The following is a 15199-nucleotide window of genomic DNA, read 5'->3' as shown; positions in this document are numbered from 1 at the left end:
TCGGATACTAATTAGGAGGACTAAACATAAGATAATTACAAAACTAATTGCAGAACCCCTAGGCTAAATCGCGAGACGAATCTATTAAGCCTAATTAATCCATCATTAGTGGATGGTTACTGTAGCACCACATTGTCAAATCATGGACTAATTAGGCTTAATAGATTCGTCTCGCGATTTAGCCTAGGGGTAGTATGATTAGTTTTATAATTAATCTAGATTTAATACTCCTAATTAGTGTCCAAACATTCGATGATGTGCCGGGGGCTAAAACATCCATTACACCTTTGCCGTTTTGCCGTTGGCGAACTCACCTCCAGCAGCCTCTTCAAGATCTACCTGCGCCACACATCCTGTCCGTCGACCTCGCCCTCACGCCGTTGTCGAGCTCGACACCGACGTCTTGCTCGCCGCCGTTGACCGCGCCGATGATGTGAGGTCCATCTCCAGCGCGGCCACGGTGTCCCCGTGCGGAGGACAACGTTGCTGCTCAAGGTCAGGGTCCGTCATTCCTCTCCTCTTGCCTCTGCCCATTTTCCTCCCCCTCTTCCATTTTCTTTAAGGGCCAGCGACACTCCTGCAGATCTGACAGGGCATCCATGGAGGCTGAGGCAACGACAACGCTGGCCACTCGCACCCCTGCTCCACAACATCGAAGTAAGTAGCAATTAGGAAACATACTGGATTATTGTGTAATGAGTGTAATATTTGCACAGTCGTAGTCTGAGATTTGCCTTGTATAGGAAGGGTGCCTTGAAGGTGTTTGTGATAATGTCAAGCCAAGGACGTGAGCGTGCTTTTTCCAACTTGGAGCATTCCAACAAAGTGAAATCTCTTCTCTCCCAAGTATTCTCATTTCCTAATTATATATTAGACTCTGGTTTGACGAGAACATACATGGCTGTAATTACAAACTTGCTTCGTTAATGGGTCCTCTTAACTGGGTGTACAGTCTGATAAGTAGCTCTCCTCATCTCGGTCCAGCTAACTTTTGGATAAGTGCCTCACCATCCATCGCAAGTAACTGAATATCAGTGGTCATGTAGTGTTTCCTCATTTTATTTAACTAATTAAGAAATATCATGGTGTTATTGTTTATTATCTTATAACAATCAAAACATTATTCTATTCTATCATCTAGGATGTGAATCTAACACCATGTAGAATTGATCTGGGCACATTTTGTACTTTCTGCTTAGTTAATAGTGATTGTGACTAAACGGATTTTTCTCACAGCAAAGGCTAAGTTCTGCACTGCTTACCCCATTCACTAATTCATTCTATGCTAACCAAAAGATTTAATTCTTACCTCCTTCACTGTTTTTGCAGTAATTAGAACTGGGTCTGTTTGCTCTAATGTATTTGGACTTGAATTGGCTTAATTTCTCTGTAATACATTGGCAGCTCTCTGAAATTATATCAGTGGTTTCTAACTGTTTCAAATTGTGGTATCTAGCTTCTATCATCGCAATGCAGACTAAAAGCAGTTGATGTGCAGTGTGAAGTTTCTTCTTGTTTAATTGTAAATATGTTTAATTGTGGACTCATCACATGGTTTACATGCTTGACTGTAACACAGGCGAGCGAAAGAGAGTTGCAACTCAGATTTCGAAGTCAAATTGTTTCGATTGTTCATTCCTGGCAGTGCTAATAGTTCGGTACATGGGAATGGTGAAGTCTGATGTGAAGTATAGGTCATACTTTTGTCTATTAGGCTAGTGCAAACAATTTGTTGTGTACCTTCTGTTATTTTAGCTTGTACATCTGTAAAATTGTGCACAATGTTTGGTGTAATGGGCTGTGACAAGTGATTTGGCCCAAAAACAAGCTTTGTATGTATTATGAAATTGGATTGGAATTCTATTGGCTATTGAATGGGCTTGAACCACATACTTGGGCCTAAAATGTTTCTGATTAAAAAAATAAAAGTTGAATTATTAAAATGGACCTAAAATATGCTGCGTCAAACCTATTTGGACCAAAAGTGGCCCAACAAAAGTTGGCCTACGATAGCGCAGAAATATAAAATGCGCTAAAAATTGCCTAACAAAATTGGTCTAATAAAGGCTCTTACATGGACTGTGCTTCAATTTATGATGAACCGAAATTGTCATAACACAGCTGCTACGTTGGATACTTGTCCAACGTGGTGCAACCTTGGAAACAATTTTATGACGACTTATGGGACGAATTTTAATTCATCATAATCTTAGTGACGTACTTATTTACGTCACTTGTCGTAGTTTATGATGCTCAACTAATGACGAAAGGTTTTCGTCACCCCCGCGTCATAAATCACAGTTTATGACGCAAAAAATATATTTGTGACACTTTTTGACACTTTTTGGGTTCGTCATAGACCGGAAGATTTCTTGTAGTAGGAGCACCGAATCAGTCAGTTATAGACTTTTTAGTAACCGTTGGAGCAACAGCTAGTTCTTGGATTTGGGGCTATTTATAGCCCATTGCCCGACCATTTCAAGGGTGTTAGAGCTTGGAGAATCTATAGGCTCGGTTTCCACACGTACACAAGTCCTCTTGCCACCAAAGTGTTTAAGAGAAGATTAAGGTAGTTAACATAAGGCTTAGATCTTGATTAGTACTGGTTTAAACCTATTAGCGCATTTCTTAGGGTTTAGCCTAGAGTTAGGTGAGGTTTTCACACCTCTTTGTTATCGGTAATTGCGCGCACCGGGACTTGTAAGTTTTGCGAGATCCTCCAACCATGTTTGTGGAGTGGGCGCTGATGCATGCACCAGGGAGGAGAGGTACTTAGCGTTTTGCCAAAACTCTACCAAGTGGAGCAGTGAGAAGCATTCAGGAGAGGCTAGGTAAAGACCCACTATGCATGGGGAAGGCCTATCGACAATCCACATAGTCAATTGACCGGGGAGCATATGCCCTTGCACGGGTATTCCCTTGAGAGGGGCTCCAACAACGAGGACTAGCAGAAAATTTCACCTTCGGATACCTCAATAAAAATCACCGTGCTGCCATCTAGGAAGTTTGCATTCTCCACCCCTTAACCTTCTGCATTTCATTTTGTACTTTACATTCCGCATTTACCTTTCCTAGAATTGCCACTTGCAGTTTATAGAATTGGAACATAAAGTACAAAACTTTTTCGCGGTAGAGATAGCAACACATTAAAAAAATCTAGTGCACAACTAGATAGAAATTGGAAAGAGGTTTTTATATGTGCTTGGAACTTTAGTTTTTTTTAAACACCCAACTCACCCCCTCTTTCGGTGTCACGGTCCCTTTAACATAAAATAATCCAAATTCTTAAACAACATCCAATTCTACAATAAAGTACTTATCCTAGAACATAGCTGCATTCTTCCGTGCAATGAATTAATAAAAAACACATGTGATGCATAAACAATATAAACTCTAGAACCGAGCACAGTACTACAATGAAGTAATAATAGCACGGCAGCTTTATCTTTCTTGCAATTAATTAATTAACGAAAAATATCTTCAGTGATACGTAAAAGGACAAACAGAATCTAAAACCGCATCCAATTATATTCAATAAATAAATGATAGTACTACGTAGACACATCTTTCTTGTAATTAGTTAATGAGAAACCTATACATGATATGTAAAAATATACATAGACCAAGACAATATCAAATTATACATTAAATTAATTAAAAAGAAACTTTGTGGCAATCCACAAGCTAGTCAGGTGGGTTTTCATACATCCACTTTAAAGTCATTTTGTTTTTTAAACAAACTATATAGAAAAGCAGCCGATTGTATTAAAATGAGGAATAAGTTTAGACTGCCACGATAGCGATCGGTTGGATTGATATATCAACACGACTGCACCACTCAGTTCAAACACAATTGAACAACCACAGCAGTCAGTTGGATTGGGATATCAACATGTGCCCTACTACATCGTACCTCTACCGCAACTCCTCAAAATCGTCGCAAACGGCCTAGCACCTCCGCTGCATCACGAGCTGCCACTCTATTAGAGCACCGACCTCGCAACATCTAAACCACCACCTGCTCTTTTTTTACTAATTTGAGAAAGAAAAGAATAAAGACAAAAGAAAAGAAAATGAACACTCCGCAGTCAACCGCCGCAGCTAGGAGGAAGCCAGAGCGACCATGCCGGAATTGCTTGATCTTCAAGAAGATCACAATGCATTTGGCGCCGTCGACACCAACGGTTGGGTTTTCACCCACGGTTCTGACAACCAGCTATAATTTGCCGATGCCCATAACTGCCACCCCTTGTAATAACAGGCTGTAAGTAGGTTGAATGCTAAGGTGGAGAAAAGAGGAGAGGAGAGAGGAGAAGCAGGATGTAAACTTACAGTCTGTTTAGACACAAGAACCAAGAAACTTTGTGAGAGAGACAAGTGTGCCTTGTATTAATATTGAATAGCTCACTAGTATATGAGTGGGTTGAGATAAGCTGCAAAGATACTTACAACCAGCAGCCGGTTGTATTATTAGTCTTACCCTAAGTGCGCCAAGCCTCCACCTCTAACACCGCTTCGGGCCACGTGGAGGACCTGCCGCACAAGAAATGACACAACACCGCCATCCACACCACCATGGTTCCAATGGCGCACTACGCTTAGCCGATGCCAGCCACTCCACCATGGCGCCACTAGCACAAAACGAGCTGACCGCCGTCGGCCATGCCAGCACGGCGTAGCCAGCACACCAACGCGTAGGCGCAGACCCTTCTGTCCATGACCGCCAATGCATCTGCTCACTAGCACTATCGGCTGGCCCCGTGAAGGGCGTGGGGAACACCATGACGATCCAAGAAGGGTAATGGCGTTTGAGGCGTCACCATCATCATGGCTGGCAAAGCTGGCATGGCTTTCTCTGGTGCTTCCCCAAGTTGGAACCATGCGCACCGGCCCCTGGTCCAGGCCGCCCACAACAGCAACCACAACTGGCTCCAAACGTCGCCGCCCACGAGATAGTAGTAAGCATCGCCGTCACCACCACGCATCTCCCGGAACCAAGCGCGCTGGCCCCACGGCCAAACCACCAGCGACGGTGGTCGCAAGGAGCTCCAGACACCTAGTGGCAAGTGCCCCTGCCGCCGCCACACGCCAAATGCGGGTCACGCAGGCATGTCCAAACCGCCGCCGGGACGTGCGCAGAGGGGCTGCCACCCCACATCCTGATCAGGAGGAGCCGGATCCGGGCGTGCCCACACCGAATCAAGTGCCGCAAGGGTCGGAGCAAGCCTCCCGCGTGGCCCACTCGAGCAGCCATCGACGGACCATGTGGGGAATATAAACTTGAGAGATAAAAAGGAAAAAGAAGGGGCGGGCCTCGCCGCAAGGACTTTCGACGGCAGGCTTTGGCGGTGAGCCGGGAAGAGAGTCAGTAGTGGGTGGCGCTGGTTTCCGTTCCGTCCGTGCTACCCGAGAGGGGTGACGCGGGGGCCTCTAGAAGTTTCCTTAGTCTCATCGATAGAATATTCATTTGTTTTCATAATCTATCCCCTAGATACATTGACCATATGCACGTGTAACATCCCACATCCAAAATCTATTTACGACACAGCTCCTCATGTGGAATGCGATCGCAATATTTTTTGGATGCCTAAATCCTAAAATTTCAAGGTGGTACTAAATCCAACAACTACAACCATAACTGGACCATGTTGGCTAGCAAATTCCACTATAATGGTATATATAACAATATGACACTTGTATGGATATCCCATATCGGTACTCAAACTCCATCATTTCTTCCCTTTGTCTGGTGAGGCTCATGGTGTACTAAGCTTGATGAGGACATCAACCCCGACACGGGAATGGCTACTCCAACTGAACCAGCACAGGCGCCACCAGGATCACTTACTCGAGCTCGTGCACGTGAATTAAACTTCGTGATGATTTTAAAGAATGAAGGACCAGAAGTTTCCTAAGTGCATACGCCATCTATGCCCATGATAAACCTGCCCAGAATAATGTCTAGGTGCTGCACCACCTATGTGTTTTTAGTTTTGTCAAGAAATAACCAGGAAGGTGCTGTGCCACCTAAATCAGGAAAGGAGATCAAGGAGATGGCATGTGGCTGTTTGGGCGCCTATTCCCTGCCTTGTGGGCAGGCTGGGCACCTACCTTTCTCACGCCTCCCCTCCCCCCCTATTTAACCAGGGGCTGTGCCCCCTCTTTTGCTTGGGTTTTCTTTGATAAGTTTAGCCATTGTGCAAACATCCTATGCTGCAGTTGTGCTCAGCGGTCACCTGTGGACAGCCATTGTTAACCCTAATTCGTGAGCGATTGATATTCAGTTTTGCCTTCATCTTGTTCTTGCTTGTTCTTCGGTTGCTTGCAGGAATAGAACCTCGTGTTCAGGTTGATCTTGCCATCAGCAAGGTCAATAACCATTTGGAGTTGGTTCAGCGATTGCTAAGGTGCCACGACCTGTTCGTTCGTAGTCGAATCGTGAGAGTCATGATGAGGACACTAGCTACAACACAGATACATCTACACCAGCAGCACCTTCTCCAGCGCCACCAGATGATCCTCCACCCCAGGCGCCACCTTCTGGGCTAATTACCCGGGCCCATGCGAGAGAATTGACCTTCGTCATGCTACTAAAGAATGAAGGCCCAGAAGAATAGAAGCTGGCCCAACAGGAGGCCCATGTGTGGGCGCCTAGGGTTGGGCGCCAGGGGCATCCACGCCCTCCCTCCTTGCCGCGCGCCCCTCCTGGTCGCACGCCTCCTCTTGGCCGCTAGGGGCTGCGCCTGCTCCTCTCCTCTATTTAGATAGAGTCTATGTTTATTTCCAGACTTGAGTTTTGTTTTACATCTAGCTTTAGCTACTCTCGAACACGCGCAAATACGCGCTGTCCTTGTGTGATTCAGAACTCCACCTTTGAGTGATATTTAGATTGCTCGCCTCTTTTTCTTGTTCGTTCTTCGATTGCGGATAGGAATCGATCTTCGTGATCAGGCTGATCTTGCACTGGCAAGGTTGGTAACCACAGGGAGTTGGTTCAGCGATTGCATTGGCGCTTTGGGTTCACTCATCGTAGTAGGATCGTGAGGGTCTACTTCCACCAAGTCGAATTTATCTTCACTCACCGAAAGATTGGGCACTCCGACTCTATCAAGTGGTATCAGTTTTCCAGGTTGCTCGGTGAGTTTATTGAGTGTTTTTTCCCTTCCTACAGTCCACAAAAACCAAACAAAAATTTATTTTCAGGTTAGATCCTTTGTCCTAGCAACCCTTTTGAGCCTTGCACCTTCTTTCAATAATTTGCGCTGTTGAATTTGTGTGCTTTCCAAATCAATTGTTGCTGGTTACTTTGTGTTTTCTCACCTTTTCTTTCCTTCCGTTGTCTTGAACCCTAGCACGCCGTTGCCCTCCCCCAAATCGTGAGTCAGGCGCGCCATACCCCCCTAATCGCCTTCTCCTCCCTGCCTTGTGTGTTTGGCAAGTAAAAAAAAAGGAAAGATAGCAATCAAAAAAAAAGAAAGAGGACAGTCCACACGGGAGAGGGAAGCCGATCCGATCACGCGGGTACGCCGCGTCTTTCCCCTAGCCGCGCGCACCAACTTACTCTAGAGAGAGAGAGAGAGAGAGAGAGAGAGAGAGAGAGAGAGAGAGAGAGAGAGAGAGAGAGAGAGAGACCTATTATCGAAATACCCCTATACTTCGGGTAGAAGTGTGTGTGGTGACTTGCTGGTTCAGAGTCATTTTATACCTATTATCAGTTTTGGGGCACCCTAAAAAAAATATATAAAAAAAGAGGTGCGCCCTCTCCACCTTTGCCGCTTCTTTGCCTCTGTTCTTTTCGGTTTCACTTGTTACCAACAACTTTTGTTACGTGTTTGGCACTATAATTCAACTTTGCATTATTGTTTGATTGTGCTAATCCTTCAATTGAGTGCAGCCTTCCCAGAACTCCACATAGTTCTATGACGAGCAGATTTTGTTTCTCCAGGCAATCGCTCCTCCAATCTTTCGCGAGTTCTACTGGTTGGTTGAAGTTCGCCCCTGTGTGCGTGGTAAGAACGGATAAGAATTTGAGAACAGCACTAGTGTGAGCACCTTGTGAGCCGTTACACCCCTGTTTTGTCGTTGGTTTTGTTATTGTATTTGCGCTAACCATGGCAGATGATGTCGACGCGGGGGATGACCAGTTGCAGGGCATACGAGCACAAGTTGAAGGGCTTGTCGCGGACATTCCGACGATTCATGAACGGCTAGACTCGACGATCTCCTCGACGACCAAGCGGTGCAATCAGCTAGACCTCACACAGACGGCCGCTAAGGCCACACTCGACATAGTTGTGGCACAACAGTCACTAAGTTGCAGCAGGGTTATGGTGGTGACTTGGAACAGGAAGATGGCAACCGCCGAGGCCGTGCCACGCCATCCCGGTAATGATTCCTTTTCCAAGATTAAATTTAAAATTCCACCTTTTAATGGCAAATATGATCCTGCTGTATATCTTGATTGGGAATTAGAAGTTGAACAGAAATTTTCATGCCATGATATTCCTGCTAATTCTCAAGTTAAAGCTGCTATTAGTGAATTTACTGATTTTGCTTTAATTTGGTGGCGTGAATATAAACACAAACATCCCAATACAATTCCACCCACTTGGGATCAATTAAAAGCTGCTATGCGCCGCAGATTTGTGCCTTCTTATTATGCCTGAGATTTGCTTAATAAAATGCAGTGTGTTCAGCAAGGCTCCAAATCTGTTGAGGAATATTACCAGGAATTACAAATAGGCATGATTCATTGTGGGTTATTGGAGGAAAACGATGCTACTATGGCACGTTTTCGTGGTGGTTTGAACCGCGAAATTCAGGATATACTTGATTATAAGGAATATACAGATATGACAACATTATTTGAATATGCTTGCAAAGCTGAACGTGAAGTGCAGGGATGCCGCTCGAAGACATATTCTAACTCTTTTGCAGGAAGAAGCTCGACATCCAACTCCGCACCCGCTCTCCCTGCGCCACCCACGCCCACCACTACACCACGTGAGAGAACGGCCAAACCTGCAAGCACTGCCCCTTCCACAGGCGCGGCTCCTCCCACAGGCCGTACATGGGATATTCAGTGTCATCGTTGCAAAGGATTTGGCCACGTGTTTCAGGACTGTCCGAACAAGCGCACTTTGCTTATTCGTGTCGATGGTGAGTACTCTTCCGCTAGTGATTCTGAAGATATTCAACATGCGATGCTTGCCATTGACCATGCAGCTATGGAGGTACATGTCAACCCGGCTGACGCTGATAGGTATGCAAGTCTTGTTGCGCAGCGTGTTCTTAGTACACAAGTCACCTCGCCTGAGAAGAATCAGCGACACACTCTGTTCCATACAAAGGGTGTTGTGTAGGAACGGTCGATTCGCATCATCATCGACAGTGGCAGCTGCAACAATCTGGCGAGTACCATGCTGGTCGAAAAGTTGTCGTTACCCACTCGTAAGCATCCGCACCCATATCACATTCAATGGCTTAATGATGGTGGGAAACTTAGAGTAACTCGGTCGGTGCGTGTCCCTTTCTCCATGGGTGCTTATTCTGATTTTGTCGATTGTGATGTTATTCCCATGGAAGCATGCTCTTTGTTATTGGGTCGACCCTGGCAATATGATACTGATAGCTTGCATCATGGTTGTTCGAATCATTATTCTTTCATGTTTAAGGGTCAGAAAATAATTATACATCCAATGACACCTGACCAAATTGTTAAAGCTGATCTTGCTCGAGCTGCTAAGGCTGCTAAACAACCTGCACAATCAACCTCTGTTAATTATGAGATCAAGTTGAAAACACCTGTTTTACTTGCTACACGTGCTGATTTCGCTAATTTACACGATGCTCATTTGCCCTGCTATGCACTTGTATGCTCTAGTATGCTCGTTTCACTTGATGATGCACCATCTTTGGATGTTCCCCTGCGGTTGCTAACCTTTTGCAGGATTACGCTGATGTCTTTCCCAAAGACTTGCCACCGGGTCTTCCACCGCTTTGTGGCATTGAGCACCAGATCGACCTCATCCCTGGTGCACAGCTTCCAAACTGTGCACCGTACCGTACAAATCCGGATGAGACAAAGGAGATTCAACGCCAGGTGCAGGCGTTGCTTGATAAGGGTTACATTCGTGAGTCTCTTAGCCCTTGCTCAGTTCCTGTGTTACTTGTTCCAAAGAAAGATGGATCATGGCGTATGTGTGTCGATTGTCGTGCTATTAATAACATCACCATTCATTATCGATATCCTATACCACGCCTTGATGATATGCTAGATGAGCTTAGTGGTGCCATTATTTTCACTAAGATTGATTTGCATAGTGGTTACCATCAGATTCGAATGAAATTGGGTGATGAATGAAAAATGGGTTTTAAAACAAAATTTGGGTTATATGAATGGTTGGTTATGATGTTTGGATTGACTAATGCTCCCAGCACATTTATGCGTTTGATGCATGAAGTTCTGAGGCCCTTCATAGGATTGTTTGTCATTGTTTATTTTGATGATATCCTCCTGTACAGCAAGTCCATGGAAGAGCATTTAGGACATTTGCGTGCTGTTTTTGACACGTTACGTGCTGCCCACTTATTTGCTAACATGGAAAAATGCACTTTTTGCACACAACGTGTATCGTTTCTTGGTTATGTTGTTACTCCACAGGGCATTGAGGTGGATAGCAGCAAGATTGATGCCATTCGGGAGTGGCCTACACCAACGACGGTCACACAGATTCGAAGCTTTCTTGGACTTGCAGGATTCTACCGCCGGTTCGTCCGTGATTTTAGTTCCATTGCAGCGCCTCTCCATGAGCTTACAAAGAAAGGTGTTCCGTTTGATTGGAGTGACTCGCAGGAGGTCGTGTTCAACACTTTGCAAGATAAATTAACGCATGCTCCCCTCTTGCAATTGCCTGATTTTAACAAAGTGTTTGAGCTTGAATGTGATGCTAGCGGTATTGGGCTAGGTGCTGTTTTGTTACAAGAAGGAAAACTGGTTGCTTATTTTAGTGAAAAGTTAAGTGATGCTAGCCTGCGCTATTCTACTTATGATAAGGAGCTTTATGCTCTAGTGCGCACTTTGCAAACATGGCAGCACTATCTTTGGCATCGCGAGTTCATAATTCACTCTGATCATGAGGCTTTGAAACATATTCGTACCCAAACAAATCTGAACCGTCGTCATGCTAAATGGGTAGAATTCATCGAGTCTTTCCCTTACATTATTAAACACAAGAACGGGAAGGAAAATGTCATTGCTGATGCTTTGTCTCGTCGCTATACCATGCTGTCATAGTTAGATTTTAAAATCTTTGGCTTGCAAACTGTGAAGGATCAATATGTCAATGATGCTGATTTTCAAGATGCCTTAGTTCATTGTATGGATGGCAAACCTTGTGGCAAATTTCACATGCAGGATGGGTTCCTGTTTCGCACTAACAAGCTGTGTGTTCCAGCAAGCTCGGTTCGAATTTTGTTGTTACAGGAAGCACATGGAGGTTGTCTCATGGGCCACTTTGGCATTTACAAGACGCATGAGGTGCTGGCTGCCCACTTCTTTTGGCCCCGGATGCACCATGATGTTGAGTGCCTTGTTGCACGCTGCACTACTTGTCAGAAAGCTAAGTCACGATTGGGCAACCATGGTTTGTATATGCCATTGCCTGTTCCTACTTCCCCTTGGCTTGATATTTCTATGGACTTTGTTTTGGGATTGCCTAGAACTAAGAAGGGAAGGGACAACATTTTTGTGGTTGTTGATAGATCTCCAAAATGGCTCATTTCATTCCCTGTCATAAAACTGATGATGCTAGCAATATTGCTGAATTGTTCTTTAGAGAGATTATTTGTTTGCATGGTATTCCGAATACAATAGTCTCTGATTGTGATGCTAAGTTTCTCAGCCATTTTTGGAGATCTCTGTGGAATAAATTGGGAACTAAATTATTGTTTAGCACAACTTGTCACCCTCAGACCGATGGACAAACTGAGGTGGTTAATCGCACTTTGTCAACCATGCATAGGGCTGTTTTGGACAAAAATTTGAAACGTTGGGAGGATTGCTTGCCTCATGTTGAGTTTGCTTATAATCATGCAACACATTCTTCTACAAAGATGTCCCCTTTTCATATTGTTTATGGTTACATTCCTCGGGCGCCTATTGATCTGTTTCCGCTTGCTGCTGGGGACGCCCCATATATACCTCCATGAACAAACTCAACAAAACATTGCTGCTGCTAATGCTAAATATCAGGTTGCTGGTAATAAAGGCCGAAAACTTGTTACTTTTGAACCTAGTGATATGGTTTGGTTGCATTTGAGAAAGGATCGTTTTCCTAACTTGCACCGTTCTAAATTGATGCCTCGTGCTGTTGGTCCTTTTAAAGTGCTAACCAAGATTAATGATAATGCTTACATCCTTGACCTGCCTGTGGAGTTTGGTGTTTCCACTAGTTTTAATGTTGCAGATTTGAAACCGTATGCGGGCGAAGATGAGGAGTTGCTGTCGAGGACGACTTCAGTTCAAGAAGGGGAGGATGATGAGGACACCAACTACAACACGGATACATCTACACCAGCAGCACCTTCTCCAGTGCCACCAGATGATCCTCCACCCCAAGCGCCACCTTCTGGGCCAATTAGCCGGGCCCGTGCGAGAGAATTGACCTTCGTCATGCTGCTAAAGAATGAAGGCCCAGAAGAATAGAAGCTGGCTCAACAGGAGGCCCATGTGTGGGCGCCAGGGGCATCCACGCCCCCCTCCTTGCCACGCGCCCCTCCTGGTCGCACGCCTCCTCTTGGCCGCTAGGGGCTGCGCCCCCTCCTCTCCTCTATTTAGATAGAGTCTATGTTTATTTCCAGACTTGAGTTTTATTTTACATCTAGCTTTAGCTACTCTCGAACACGTGCAAATACGCGTTGTCCTTGTGTGATTCAGAACTCCACCTTTGAGTGATATTTAGATTGCTCGCCTCTTTTTCTTGTTCATTCTTCGATTGCGGATAGGAATCGATCTTCGTGATCAGGCTGATCTTGCACTGGCAAGGTTGGTAACCACAGGGAGTTGGTTCAGCGATTGCATTGGCGCTTTGGGTTCACTCATCGTAGTCAGATCGTGAGGGTCTACTTCCACCAAGTCGAATTTATCTTCACTCACCGAAAGATCGGGCACTCCGACTCTATCAAGTCACCTCCTCCACAAATCAAAGTTATCCCTCTCACCGAAAGATCGGGCACTCCAGCTCTATCAAGTGGTATCAGATTACAGGTTGCTCGGTGAGTTTTATCGAGTTTTATCCCTTTAGTTTGAGAGTTGTTCATCATCCTATCGTCCACTAGAAAAGCTACAAAAAAAATTCAGGTTAGAACTTTGTCCCTGAACCATTTGGCCTTGCACTTCCATTCAGTAATCTTGTGTTGTTGAATTTGTGTGCATTTGCGTCACTTGTTGCTGGTCGCTTCGTGTCGCCATTGTTCACCATCGTTTCTTCTTTCGTCATCCATACCATGTTCCTCCCTCGCCCTGTTCCGCCCAGATCAGAACCATCCCACCAAATCTGGTGCGTTTTCCCTCCCCTCCTTGTTTTGGATGTTAATTGTTGCTGTTGGTTTCCTGCCATTTGTGCTTGGTTCGTTTGGAAAGCATATCTTGTGCGCGCCCCCTGCTTGTTTCGTTTTGGCAAGTTTTGCTCATTTCTGCTTGGAAATTTGGGGCGCCTGATCTAGTTATCAAAAAAAAAAACAACAACAAAAAAAGGGAAAGAAGAAAAGGCACGGTGCAGAATCAAAAAAAAAGGAAAGTGCAAGAAGAACAATCGATTTTGTGCGCCCCATATCTTCATCCAGCACCTTTGTTTTTGGCAAGCAGATCCTCCATATTTGGTGCACCCCAGCCTTCTAATTCAGGCTCTTCGATTTTGGAAAGCAGCAACACCCTAGCTTGTGTGCCCCCTTCCTAGTTCAGGGATTTGGTGCGCCCTCCCCACCTTTGTGCGCCTCCCTTGCCCCTATTCTGTTCGGTTTCACTTGGTTCCAACAGCATTTGCTACGTGTTTGCACTCTTATTCAACTTTGCATTTGCTGATTGCTTATGCTAATCCTTGCTCCAAAGTGAAGCCTTCCTATAGCTCCACAAATCCCTACAGCGTGCAGGTTGTGTCCTCTTGCAATTGCTCTATCCAAGCTTCATCGGTTGCACCGCTGGTTGCAAGTCACCCCTGCTAACTTGGTAAGAACGGGTAAGAACTTGATAACGGTTTTAGTTTGAGCATCCTGTTCAGCAACCCATTCCACTAGCTGTAGGACATGCTATTTTGTTCCGTGTTCTCTTGTTCTTTGCACTAACAATGGCAGGATCCTTGGGGGATCAAGATGATGCGCCCACCATGCCACAGTCCCCTCGTACCAAGCGCATCCTAAAGCATTTTGAGCGACAAATGCGCCTGCAAGTTGATGGCCTCGCTGAAGACATTCATGTCACCAACGAGCGCCTTGGTCAGCTTGAAACAACATAAATTGAAGCCGGTACGACGCTCCAGGAATTAAAAACCACCCAAGCCACCACCAACATCAGCCTCGACACCATCATGACACAGCTTGAGGAGTTGTCCCAGCTTCTTATTGAGGTAAAGGGCAACACTGATTATGGTGGCGACACCGAGCATGACGCTCAGGACCGTCATCGCCGGCGAGGACCTCGTCGTGTGGTACATAACCAGGATGATTCTTTCTCTAAGATTAAACTCACTATACCTAAATTCAATGGTAAATATGATCCTGATGCTTATCTTGAGTGGGAACTTGCTATTGATCAAAAATTTGCATGTCATGCTTTTCCTGCACAACATCAAGTTAGAGCTGCTACTAGTGAATTTACCCATTTTGCTTCTATTTGGTGGCACGAACATGGCAGCAAACATCCCACTGAAATTCCTACCACTTGGGATGCTTTAAAAGTTCTCATGCGCCACAGATTTGTTCCCTCATATTATGCTCATGATATGCTTAATAAACTACAACGTTTAAGGCAAGGTACACACACTCTATTGAAGAGTACTATCAGGAGCTGCAAACTGGTATGCTTCGTTGTGGTATAGTTGAGAACAATGACGCTGCTATGGCACGCTTTTTGGGTGGTTTAAACCGTGAAATTTCAGGATGTGCTTGATTATAAGGAGTACAATAATATTACTCGTTTGTT

General features: G+C 45.1%; 1 long non-coding RNA gene across 1 annotated transcript; it reads left to right on the top strand.

Annotated features, from left to right (window-relative positions):
• The first annotated feature begins 309 nt into the window (after positions 1-309).
• On the top strand, positions 310-1890 carry LOC117855264 (uncharacterized). Its single transcript, XR_004640477.2, has 3 exons — positions 310-495; positions 584-657; positions 744-1890. It is a non-coding gene; the product is annotated as an uncharacterized lncRNA (long non-coding RNA).
• The last annotated feature ends 13309 nt before the right edge of the window (positions 1891-15199 follow it).

Source organism: Setaria viridis, chromosome 5 (assembly GCF_005286985.2).
Source record: "Setaria viridis chromosome 5, Setaria_viridis_v4.0, whole genome shotgun sequence".
In the NCBI taxonomy this organism is placed as follows: domain Eukaryota; kingdom Viridiplantae; phylum Streptophyta; class Magnoliopsida; order Poales; family Poaceae; genus Setaria; species Setaria viridis.
The sequence above is the reverse complement of the archived record's forward strand: the minus strand, read 5'-3'. Positions and strand labels throughout refer to the sequence as shown.